At 45.9% G+C, this 12,278-nt stretch overlaps 1 pseudogene; it reads left to right on the top strand.

The window, feature by feature from the left end:
* Positions 1-6,959: 6,959 nt before the first annotated feature.
* LOC129639482 (testis-specific Y-encoded protein 1-like) lies at positions 6,960-11,152 on the top strand (annotated as a pseudogene).
* Positions 11,153-12,278: the final 1,126 nt, after the last annotated feature.

Here is a 12,278-nt window from a genome sequence, read left to right as displayed (position 1 = left end):
CTCTCAAATCACCACAGATAGTGACTGCAGCCATGAAATTAGAAGATGCTGGCTCTTTGGAAGAAAGGGTATGCCACACCTAAACTGCAGACCCATTACTGTATTGAGAAAGGTCCATGTAGTCAAACTAGTTTTTTGCAGTAGTCATGTATGGATGTGAGTGTTGGATCATAAAGGAAGCTGAGTGCTGAAGAACTGATGCTTTTGAACTGTGGTGTTGCAGAAGACTCTTGAGAGTCCTTGGAAAGCACGAAGGTCAAACCAGTCAATCCTAAAGGAAATCAGTCCTGAATATTCATTGGGAGGACTGATGCTGAAGCTGAAGCTTCAAAGTTTGGCCACCTGATGTGAATAACTGACTGATTAACAAAGACCCAAATGCTAGGAAATATCGAAGGCAGGAGCAGAAAGGGATGATGGAAGATGAGATGGTTGGATGGGATCACCGACTCAGTGGACATAAATTTCAGCAAGCTCTGGGAGATGGAGAAGGACAGGAAAGCCTCGCATGCATGGGTCCCAAAAAAATACATGGGTCACAAAAAATTAGACATGACTGAGCAACTGAAATGATCCTATTAAGCACAGTTATTACAAAGTTTTCAAAATAGTATGTAGTCCTCAAATAAGACCTGATGACAATATTTTTCACAGTTATTTTGTCCTAAATTCACCTGGTAATTTGTTGTAGCCATCAGTGTTTGGTAATTTGCTTTCTATGGAAAAATGATAAATTGCACATAATTTAATGACTGAATGTGGTTTTGGAATGAGGCATTCTCTCAGATAGTTACCCTCTACAGAAATGATACTTTAGGGGCTAGTGTTAATGAATACCCATGTACCCAACATAGTTAGGCCAAGTGATATCAGAACGTTGGAGCTTAAAGCAGAGAGAGTTTTATTGCAGGGCCATGAAAGGAGATGGGTGGCATATGGCTTTAAAAATTCTGAACTCCCCAAGAGTTTTCAGCAAAACACACTTCTGGGAGAGGTGAGGGAGGGGTGTGATAAACTGTTGCAAATATATGCCTGTCAGATCCTCTGCTACTGAAATAAGATCACGGTGAGGTAACAGTGTTCATGAAAGCCTATAGTGGAAAAATACTATTCCCTATGCTGAAAGAAAAGCTTCCAAGCTTGACTTTCACACTCCAAGGTTCTGTTTAGGATGAGGGGGACCCTGGGCAGGCTGATTATCCTGACTGGGAGCATTCATCCAGCACCTAGTCTTTATCCTCCCACCAGTGGCCAGTCCCAGCTGAAGAGGCAGCTCTCAGTCTCTGGGCTCTCTATTTGCCAAGGTCCCCATACCTTGCCCAACCTTCTTCAATGAAGGAGCCAGGTGTCCAGCATACAGCTGCTCCTCAGTCTCCTCAGTCTACCCATCGGATGGGGGCTGGGTCCTGTAGACTGACTCGTGCAGAAGCCACAACCATTTGGTCATGGAGGTGGGGGTGGGAGAGTTTGGCTATTGCTCTGAACCTGGGGCCAGGCAAGTGAGTGGCTCTAGCAAGCAGCTCTGGGCCACTGCCTTTAGCCTGTCCTCAGGTGCCCTGGCTTGCTCCTCAGCCCAAGGCCAGAGGACCTGGAGGGCCCTGGGCAAAGCCTGCAATATATCTTGAACTAAACTCTTCTGAGAGGCTGACTCTGGTGGAGCTGGATTTCGAACTTCACTAATGGACATGAACTAAATGTGCAGCTCCATATTCCTCCTGCCCTCTTACAGTATCTTCTTTGGTGAGATTATTCAACGTATGACTAAAGTTGGTACCTTGGACCATCATGGTCCAATTCCACTAGCCCTCGATAACCACATTCAACTCTCTGTTTCTATAACTCAGGTATTATAGCTAACAATATCATGTGATGAGAAAGTTTTTGTCTTCTTCTAACTGAAATATTTTACTTAGCGTTGTCCCTAAAGACATATATATTGCAAATGGGGAAACCATTTATTTATTCACTGCTGGAAGTATAGTTGCATTTTAATATTTTAAAATCAATTTTTATTTGATTATAGTTACTTTACATTGTTGTATTAGTTTCTGCTGTACATCAGTGTGAATCAATTAAATGCTTACATAGATCCCTTCATGTTGGATTGTCTTCCCATTTGTGTCACCACAGAGCACTGAGTAGAGTTCCTTGTGCTTTTCTTTCATATTTTTTTCAGTAATTTAAATTGATTTCTTTATTTTAACTGGAGGATGATTACTATACAACATTGTGACGGTTTTTGTCATACATCAAGCTTAGTGAGCCATAGGTACACATGTGTCCAACACATCATTAAGCCCACCCCACATCACTCCTCACCCTATTCCTCTGGGTTCTTCCAGATCACTGGCTTTGGATACCCTGCTTCATGCATATGTATACCTGAAGGATGATTTTCCTGCATGAACAAACTTTTGTTCTTTTCTATGTTTCACATGTGAAAATATGGGTGCAGAGTTTTCTATGTGAAATACGAAGTCTGCATTTCACTTTGGAAAATCTAGTTGTATATTTCTGGTCTTAACACATGGCTTGTGGGATGTTACACATCTGGATGTCTGTGCACACTTTTTCCTACATGAATATGGAATTGTGTATATCTCACATAGGACAATTTGAGCATACATTTTCTTGCTTGAAGTATAGAATTTTATATATTTTCCATATGAAAATCTCCATTAAGATCTTCTGACATGAAGTATGTTCTCAATAGTTCAAATATGAAAGCATGCTGCAAATTTTCACTGATGAAATAGAAACTTTGTACATTTCAAAAATGAAAATCAAGGTACATATTATCTTACCTGAAATATGGTATATTTTATAATTCACATGAAGACATTTGGGCCCAGATTTTCTTGATTTACTCTATTATTTCACATACGAATATATGAGTGCCATTATTTCTGCACTAAATATATGTAATTCTCTAGAGTTCACATTTGAAAATCTAGGCACACATTGTGCTGCATGATATATGGAATACACTCTATGAAAATCTGGAAAAAGATTTTATGATGGAAATATTGACTTGTTTATGTTACATTAATGAATATCTGTGAGCACATTTTCCTATACAATATGTGGAATTCTCCATATTAAACCTTTGAATATATGGACATTCTTTTTCCTACATTAAATTTTATCTACAACATATATTAAAATATTAGCATGGCTTTTGTGGGCATAGATTTTGAAATGTGGAATACAGAATTCTATATGTTTCACACATGGCAATCAGTGTGCAGATTTTCTTAAATGAAATATGGAATCACATACATTTTACAGATGATAATTGGAACAAAGACTTTTCTGCTATATTGACATATGGGATTCTGTATATTTCATATATGAAAATCTTAATTAAGATTTCTGACATAAGTATGTAATTTTCTATATTGCAGTTTATAGAAATCAGGGAACAGATTTGCTTACATTAATTAGGACATCTCTATATTTCACATATAGAAATCTGTGACAGATTTTCATACATGTCATATGAGATTTTTCACATTTAATATAAGAAAATCTTGGCCCAGATATTTGTTTAAAAATATGGAAATCTTTATGCTTCATATATGAAAATATGAGTACCAATATTCCCATATGAAATATGGAATTCTCTATCATATTTGAAATAGGGCCATCCATTTTCTTCATAAATATGAAATATCTATGTATCACATATGAACATCTCTGTTCAAATTTTCCTAGAGAAAGTATTGAACATTATGTGTATCACATAGGAAAACCTGGGTGAGAATTTCCCCACATGCAATCTGGAATTCTGTATATTTCAGATATGAAAATCATTGTGATATTTTTACTCTATTAAAAATAGAATTTTCTGTATGTTACATATGAAAATCTCAATGCTGATTTTACTACATGAAATATTGAATTTTTATTTCACTTTATTAAAATCTGTATGCAGAGTTTTTTACATTAAATATGGAATTCTCTGTACTTTCTATATGAAAAACTGGGTGGTGATTTTCTTACATTAAATCTGGGCTACTCTACATTTCACACAAGAAAATCTAGGCATTGCTTTTCTTAAGATATGGGGATCCAGTATGGTATTGGTATTGCCCCTATTTCACAAGTGAAAATATCTGCACAGCTGTTTCTTCATGAAATATGGAATTCTTTGTGTTTCTCATACACATATCAAGACAACGATTTTCTGCCACAAAATATGGAATTCCCTATATTTCCTATATCAAAATCTAGGTGCTAATGCTCCTTCATGGAAGTTGGACTTTGATACAGTTCACATTTGAAGATCAGGATGGAGATTTTCCCATAAGAAATATAGAAATCTCTATATTTTGCATGAACCAGTGGTTCTTCATGTACTGCCACGTGTTCCCTGTTTGCATTTGTGTCCCTGTCCCTTACACATATGTGCTTGTGTTGCATATGTGTGTGTGTGGGTGTGTGCATGGTTCCTGCCCACTGCAGACACAGAGATGAAGGTGACAGAACATGAGATGTGGAGCAACCAGAGGAGGAGGAAGGAGGCGTTCACAGACTAGGGGAGACTGGTACATGCATCTCTGTGATGCCCCTGTCCAGGACAGGAATGAGGAAAGGATGACAGGTGACAACTCTGGACAGTGACTCTGCAAATGTATAGTTACATCAAGAAGCATAACCAAGCTCACAATTTCTGCTGTGTTGTGTGTGTGTTTCAGTAAGCAGTGGTGGGGAGTTTGAGGAGTCACCCAGAGGAAATAAATCAAGTGATGTGGGGATTTAAGACCACTGTCTGTGGACCCCTCAGTCTGTGGTGCATTGGCTACCCTGTGGAAATGCTGGATGAGGCTAGGGAAGGACCCCCAATTTTGAAGAGGCCAAGGTCCTTCGAAAAAAGGAAGAGGCTGGAAGGAGGAGGAATGGAATGAGAGCCAGCTTCACTGCAGATTGTTCCACACATGTGAGAAAGAGATCTGGGAAAGTCCTGGGCTAGTGCTGCCTAGGATCATCCTGTCAGCCAGCACGCTCCCTCTCCAAGTGTGTTACATATTGGCACGATGTGAGACAAATGACATGCTAAGCTAGGCTCTCAGAGTGAACCCCCAGGCATCCTAGGAGAGACAGGGTGTGAGTGTGGAATCTGAAGGGCACTTCCAGCTACCTGGCAGTGCAGAAAGATGAGGAACACACAGGTATGGGGTGTGTATGTGTGTCCCTCTGCCAGTGTCTGCCTGTGAGGGAGGGAACAGGGATGAAGCAAGGATGGCAGGATGTTTGCATGCAGGGACCCTGGAACAGTGAGAGACAGGTTCCAGTTCAGAGCCTGCTGTATTTAGGCTCCAGGCATTAGTGAATAGCAGTCATGAGGAAGACACCACATTGCTCGTTTAAAGATGTCCTGACATGAATTCCTTCATTTTTTTCTGAGTGTGCTGTTGCACCCTGGATCCCTTGCTGAAAGGATAGGCAGGTAGAAAGCACCAGTGGGAAGTCAGTGACGATGGAAAGGAGCCAAGAAACAGAATGGGGTGGATCCCCAGACACAGAAGAGGGGGATACAGCCCCTTGGACACGCAGCTACAAAGATCATTCTGTCCTCAAGTGTAGCAGCATTCTTTCCCAAAAATGACCAGCGGCAGGAGTACACCTTGCTCTTTATGTAAGCTTTGGTTGACTGATGGGACTTGCAATATAAGCAGCTGCTACCTGCAGAGTTTGCCAGTTTAAAACATCACTCTTTATACTCTTTGCAGAACACTTCAATATCAGGACTATGCAAAGGATGGCTTTAATTGATCCTTTGGTGCTCCTGACCCCACAGGCCTGGGGAGACAGGGTAGGCTGCAATGTGTTCTCAACCTGGAGGCTGAAGGAGAACAGCACCACTTTGAAAAGGCCTGTATATGCTAAATGGGCAGACTTCAATGCCTCTGGCACCGGTGAGTCGTGGCCCTTAATGGAGAGCTGTCCTTAGCATCTCACTGACTGGCATTGAAGCAAGTTTCAGGGAGTTCTCTCATGCCAGCTAGAGCGTGCCCCTTTCTCCCCCTGTCCAAAGTGTGGCCAGGCCACCATAGTCCTGTGCAGTGTTCATGTCTACCATGTGAGGGAGGGAGGGATGCCTGTCTGCTTCTGTGGTTCAGCAGAGATCACCTGTGTTTGCCTCTAAAGTGTGAGAAAGCATTCCCCAACTGTGTGAACTGACAAAGTCAGATCTCCCGTGGGTGCAACTCACACAGGAGGAGAGCTTTGGCTTTATGCCTAGGTTAAGTGTCTTTTATGAGCTCTGGTGTCCAGAGAGTGGCAGAGGGCAGCAGCACCAGTCAGAGAGACAGAGACATACAGACACAAGCCCTTACTACACACAAAGAAAGATGGACAGAGAAACTGAGTGCCAGAAGCAGACACAGAGACACAGAGAGCTCTGTACCCTGTGGCTCTGGTGCCCTTGAGCAAAGGAGCTCAACTGTATCAAACTGGGTTTGTACCCACTCTCCTATCATCCAGACTGCACTGGACTCTCTGCTCAGTGGAAGAAACTATCCAGCCACATTGCCTCCCTGACTTTCATTGGACACTTTGGGAGAGCACCCAGAGGTTAAAGGTCCTGTGGGACACAGGAGTGTCTTTTTTGGATATGGAAGTTGGAATTCACGGTTTGAATTTCTGGAGGCCAAGGAAATGGCAGCTTCCACCTGGGTTTTGCCAGATGGAAGACAGGCAGTGTGCCTGGAGGCGGGCACTCCGGGAAGCAGAGGTATCACGTGGCTCGCTGGAGCTCCCGGAAGCCAGGGGAAGGGGATGGGGGTGGGACCAAAGCAACTCCCTTTGGGCTAGGGGCCTGTCTGTGGAGCGTGACACCAACTATCCTCTCAGCCAATGGCTGAGATTGGGCCCAGCAGCCTGGGAGTGGGTCACAGCTCCAGCAGCCTAGGGGCCCGTTAGCCTGGGCAATCTGGCCCGCCTGTGCACCTTGCTCCATGTTGTCTCCCACCACATTCTTCAGTCTCAGGGCACCCCCAGAAGGTGGCAGCTATGGCCACTGGGTGATGGCAGCATTTGCATCGGCTGTGCAGGCCACCTGCTGTGCTGTCATGTCCAACCCCTTCACAGCTGCACCAGCTCCAGCCACAGCCAGGGCCACGTCCAGAGTCAGACACTGCCAGAGGGTGGAGGGAGCACCCCGGAACTCTGGATCTTCTTAACTGTGAGGCCAATTCTTCAGGGGACTGAGGCCCTGGGGCCTGCCCTCACGGTGTGGGCGTTGGGGACATTGCAGGGACCAGGTGGTGCACGAGGCAAGAAGGTGGCTCTCTTCAGTGTGGAGGTGAAAAAAGGAAGGTGAGGCCCTGGAAGAGGGAGAGGTGGCGGGGATTGGGTGAGAGGTCAGGCTGCTGGTGGAAAAAGACAGTGCGGAGCGGGAGGAGGTGGTGGCAGATGTGGAGCAAGAGCAGTTGTCCTCACAGGAGCCAGAGGAGAAGCCGGAGGAGAAGAGGCAAGAACGCATAAGGCCAGGAGCCCCGAGTGATCTACCAGCCCATGCTGGAGGGGCTGCGAGTCACTGGCGGCCCTTCAGGCAGTGACTTTAGCTCTGGGAATGTGGAAGACCACAGGGCTTACGTTTGTATCAGGTGGAACAACCATCAAAGGAGGAAGGGTCACCTGGCTCAGAGACACGCCATCTTCCAAGTCATCGTAGGCTTCTGGGCCCAAGCCCTATCCTGACTGCTGCTCCTCGGAGTCAGCTGGTCAGGAGGAGGAGAAGGACCAGGAGTTGGAATAGAGGTGGGGACAAGGGCACAAGCAAGGTGAGGGGTGGCCGAGGGAACTGGGTGCTGGGGGTGTGGAGGTCCAAAGATACAGCAGGAGCAGAATTCGGGCATGGCCAAAACACCTGTAGGTGTCTAAGCCATGACTTTGGGTGACACCTTTTGGCCTGCATCTGAAGAGGAGCAGTACCCGAGGGTGGGGATTCTATATCAGAAGTGCCCAGAAACATAAGGCTAGAGTAGCATTCCCGGAGAGTTATTACTGTATTTGTGGATAATCCTGGGAAGTAACAGAGACAGTGCGAGTCCCACAACCCCTCCCAGTTAGTCAGAGCCCCTGTATTTGTTCCCACTACTGCAGTACAGAAGCAGGAGGTTTTCCACACCCAAGGTGGAGATGGAAGGAGCTGCTGTCTGGTACGCTGTGAGTGCCAGAGGACTTCAGACACATCCTTGTGAAGACAGGGAGCAGGTCAGAGAACCAGGGCTTTCTTGCTAAACACACACACACACACACACACACACACACACACTTGCCGGCAGACAAGGTGTGTCAAAGGGACTGCAGTTCCTGACATTCTAAGCAGTGACATGCCACTACTCAGCACATTCCAGCCAGTCAAGAGATCAGAAGTGGTCAGTAACAGACCCTCCCTTTGCAAATGCAGACAACTTCAGACGCTGAAGACCACAGGGGACCAAAAGCTGTGAGCATGTCTGATGTTACGGCACTGGCTGGGGGACATTGGTGGGGTGGGCAGGCAAGCATCAGTGCCCAGAGCACTTGCAGATGACTGTTCCAGTGTCCCTGTGAAAAGTTGTTACTCAGCCATGAAAGACGCTGGGATTCTTGGCCTGGGGAGGAGAGGAATTCAATCTGGGGCCAGTGACTAAGCTTGTTCGCTCAGAGCTTTTGTGTAATCAAGTTTTATTAAAGTATAAAAGAGATAGAGTAAGATTTTGACATAGACATCAGAAGGGGGCAGAAAGAGTGCCCCCCAGCTAGTCTTTAGCAGAAAGTTATATACCAAATAGCAGGCTGCTAATTAGACAAAGGAAATGTCTCAACACACAGAGAGTGGCACCAGGCCCCTCACCCACAACATGTATCTTGAGATAAAATTGGCACAAGGTGAGTCATCCTGGGCCATAAAACGATTGACATGAATCTTGAAGAAAGGCAGGTTTCCAAGCAAATACATAGTCTTATTAACACAGATTAGGAGAAAAATTGTATGAGTAAAACATACTGGTTTGTTGAGGCATTCTCTCTTCTGAGCCTTAGGTGGAACAAACATGAAGACAGACAGAGTTTAGGGTAAATACACAGTTCATTAACATAGCTGAAGAAAAACATTTCCATAAGAAAAACACAGGTTAGCTCAAGGTTTGAGAAAAGTTAAATTCAGGTGGAACCAGGTGTCATCATGGCAACACAGAATTTTAAAAGAAACCTCCTTTTAAGTTTCTATACAGAAGTGGGGAAAAAAAAATCTGACACTTGTAGTTTGTTTCCTCCTGCTGCTTAAGAGAGAGATAAAAAAATGTCTGACACTTGCAGTCTATTTCCTGTTTGCAGGCCCCTAGCCTCCCTGCCTCTTACCCTGTCACTCGTTCCTTCCCAGGCTAGCCCTGTTGCTTGTTGCTCTACCTGGCCTGGCTTGTGGAATGACTGGCTCCTTGACCTGCAGCAGATTGTGAACAACCGCCAAATATCCATCATGATCAGTGAACAAGATGAAGTCTTACTTAGCTACATGATCGATTTGAAGGTCAGTGAGGGAGAATGAGGAGAGGTGGGTAGGGGGGCTGGGAAGGGAAGTGGGGGATCATTTTATCTGGTGTGAGCACTAGGAGTGGAGAGGCAGAAGCCTCCCCGCAGGCAAGCTGCGGACTCCAGAAACTTGCACATTTCCTCTCTTTCTGGTCCTGACAGGTGCAGGAACAGAGGCATCATCCCTGCTCCCGGTGCTCACTGCTAAGTTGCTTTTCAGAGTAAACCCTACTTCAGGAACACAGTGATCATTAAGGAGTACTACCTTAATATCACTGATACATTCTGCCTCCCAGGGTGGTGTGGGTGGCTGGGGAAGGGAGTGGATGCTTCTCCTGCACGATCCTTCCCTGCCTCCCCTGTTTCCTCCAGGATATATGCCCTGTCATTCCACTCCTGTCCACTGGTTCTGGGTTTATAAATGGGGAGCTCCAAGCTGCAGGCTGGAAACCAGCAGCTTTAAATTCCTCAACTGGTTGTTGGATCACAACAGCCCATGATCACACAGGATTGCTGAGATGGGGTTGCTCTGAGTCTTCACAGAATTGGCGATTTGTGTTGGAGTTTTTCGCTGTTCATGAAGGGTTCAGGTCCTGGTGAGCCCCATGTTGATCTTGTTCGTGTTTGCAGCAGATAATCAGCAAAGACGTGTGGCTCGACCTCCTGCAGTACTTCCCAGGGAGGTAGATCCTGCCGTAAGAGGTTACTGACAGAAACACAGGTTGTGAGGGGGTCAAAGGTGGGCCCTGAAGGGGCAGCCACGTAGAGGCTGGGACACTCTCCTTTCCCAAATGGGGATGCTCAGGCTCATGCAGGCTGGATGTGGAGCCTGGATTCAGGTCATACTGGTAGCAAGTGACAGGCTGAGAATGGAAGCTTGGGGAATTTGTGTGTCCAAGTCTTGCTCGAAGAAGCTGTGATTACAAGATGAGAGAGTCCTAGGTGATTCTGATAGAGACAGGGTCAATCAAGCACCTTTGTCAGAATCATCTTTCCCCAGGTTGAGCCATCCCCAGGCCTCCTGCTACTCACTGAGTTTGAGATTCCCCTGGGCCCTTATGTCCCGACCTTCCTCCTGGAAAGTATCCCAGTTGGAATGGGTTTCTCTCCACTGTCCCTTGGCACTTTTGTGCTGACTTTGGGGTCTTCTGTGAATTTCCTCATCCACTGATTTGCCTCTCACCACCACCACACAGGTAAAGTTGGAAACGACTTAAGGCTAAGTGGTGATAATACTGAACAGATGGGGGAAGAAATGGACAGAGATCCAAAAAGGGCAGGACACGGTGCTACTGACACCATCTCCCATATTGCTGGACACAGGCATCTTCAGCTACTGAAACACCTGTGTTCCCTGTTTGTGTTTGTGTCACTGTGCCTTCCTCATGTGTGTTTACACAGGTGTGCTTGTGTTGCCTGTGTTTGCGTGTGTTTCTGTGTGTGTGCATGTGTCTGGCCCACATCAGACAGAGATGAAGGTGACAGAACATGAGACTTGGAGGAACAAGAAGAGGAGGCAAGAGGCATCCACAGGCTAGGGGTGACTGGTCAGTGTATCTCTGTGGTGCCCCTGTCCAAAACAGGAATAAGGAAAGGATGGCCGGTGACATCTCTGGACAGTGGTTCCACAAATCTACAATTATATCAAGAGACATAAACAAAATCACAGTTACTGCTCTGTTGACCCATTTTTTCTACCAGACTTTTTCATGACTGATCTCCTTAACTGGAAACAGCCTACCCCCTCATACTCTGAATAGCCCCAAGCGGTGATTGGTCTCTAAGAATCCATCTTCCAGACCCACCGCCCCACCTGGGGAGACTGCCTGCAGCATCTCCTCACCCTATTCAATACAGAGGAACGCTGATGAATCATGACAAAGGCTAGAAAATGGCTCCAGACCAATGCTCTAGGTGGCCAATTAGGTGTAGAAAACTGGGTGTGGGAGAACTTCCCAGAGGAAGAGACTTGCTGATACCCCAATACTGATGGGGGAATAAACCGGTTGGAGAGATATCCACAGGCCCTCTCTCCTACAAAGGATAAAAGGCGGGGCTAAGAAGCCTGCTAACATGCCTAAGACCACTGCGGTGCTACATGATCCAGATGATAGCCTGGACGATTTCTACAAAAAGCTGTGTGAGGCCTTCTGGGCTTTCACCTCTTTTGATCCTGAAACCACTGAGAATCAATGGATGATAAATTCGGCCTTTGAGGGACAGGCCCAAACGAACATCTGAAAAAAAAAAAAATACAGATGTTAGAAGGGTTTGCAGGCGAAAATGCCACAGAACTGCTTTGCCAACAAAGTCTTTCTCAATCACAACCAAACAGCAAAAAGTGTATGAGGCAAAAAGTCGCACTCTTGGCAGCTGCCCTGTCAAAGCATGCACCCCCGAGGGACCACACCGCAAGGCAAGGGGCCCAGATCCGAAAAAGACAATTCCCCTCAGTCATGATCATTGTGCCTATTGCAAGGAAAAGGGACACTGGAAAAATGTGTGCTCCAGTCGCCCTAGGAAGAAAACCAAAGTAGCAGGCCCACTGAGCCGGTATTAACCCAAGCCACCCAGCACTAATCTGATCGGGCTAGCTCAAGCAGAATCCAACTAGAGGGGACTGGACTGTCTCCAACTGGGTCCCTGAGAGCCCATGGTCAGAAATCAAGTAGGGGGCCATCCAATGGAATTTATGGTGGACAATGGTGCTGAGCATTCTGTGGTCACCCAGGAGATAGTCCCCTTATCAGGAAAAG

This window comes from Bubalus kerabau, chromosome X (genome assembly GCF_029407905.1).
Source record: "Bubalus kerabau isolate K-KA32 ecotype Philippines breed swamp buffalo chromosome X, PCC_UOA_SB_1v2, whole genome shotgun sequence".
Taxonomy (NCBI): Eukaryota; Metazoa; Chordata; class Mammalia; order Artiodactyla; family Bovidae; genus Bubalus; species Bubalus kerabau.
This window is presented reverse-complemented; position numbering and strand designations above follow the sequence as displayed.